Below are 707 nucleotides of genomic sequence, written 5' to 3' on the forward strand. Positions count from 1 at the left end.
GGGGGTCAGTGCCCTAGGGTGTGAGGGAAAGGCAGGAAGGGAAGGGCACGAAGTGGATGATGGAGAGAGAGTGAGAAAATGGTGGTTTAGATGGATTACGTTTCGGGCAAGTCTTACGTGATGGTGAAGTGTGATGAAAGTATAAAAGTCTTTAAACGCTCTTGGAGATATACACGATTTTCCGAAGATTGAAAATTAACTCTGAAATGTAGGGAAACTGATTTTCAAATAATGCCTTTTACTTTCCATTAGGTGAACACGATATAAATATCACAATTTCATCATTTTCCTTTTTAGAAAATAACCCTCATTTTACAACAACAACAACAATACTCATTATTGATACCATTTCTCATTAAAAAATTGATGTTGATTGAAAGGAATTCTCACACTTCATAATCTACCTTGAACCTAAGTGAACTAGGATGAACTATTCAAAGGAAGACGCTACTGATAGGCTGCCTCTGTGAAAGTTCTGTCTCGTTTACTTGAACTTTCACACTCGACTCTGTCTGTCTGTGTCTGTGTGGTTTTTATTCTTTCTCTCGTTCGTCTCCTTGTTCTGTTTGTTTTTTTCCTGGTGCGTTTTTGTTTTTGTCTGCGTCTGCTTATCTTCCTGTGCATGAACGGACATGTATGTTTTATGTTCATACATGTATATGCATATTTTTCATGTTTGCCGGTGTCTTTCGCAGATGCACATGTGG

Source organism: Penaeus monodon, chromosome 23, assembly GCF_015228065.2.
Source record: "Penaeus monodon isolate SGIC_2016 chromosome 23, NSTDA_Pmon_1, whole genome shotgun sequence".
Taxonomy (NCBI): Eukaryota; Metazoa; Arthropoda; class Malacostraca; order Decapoda; family Penaeidae; genus Penaeus; species Penaeus monodon.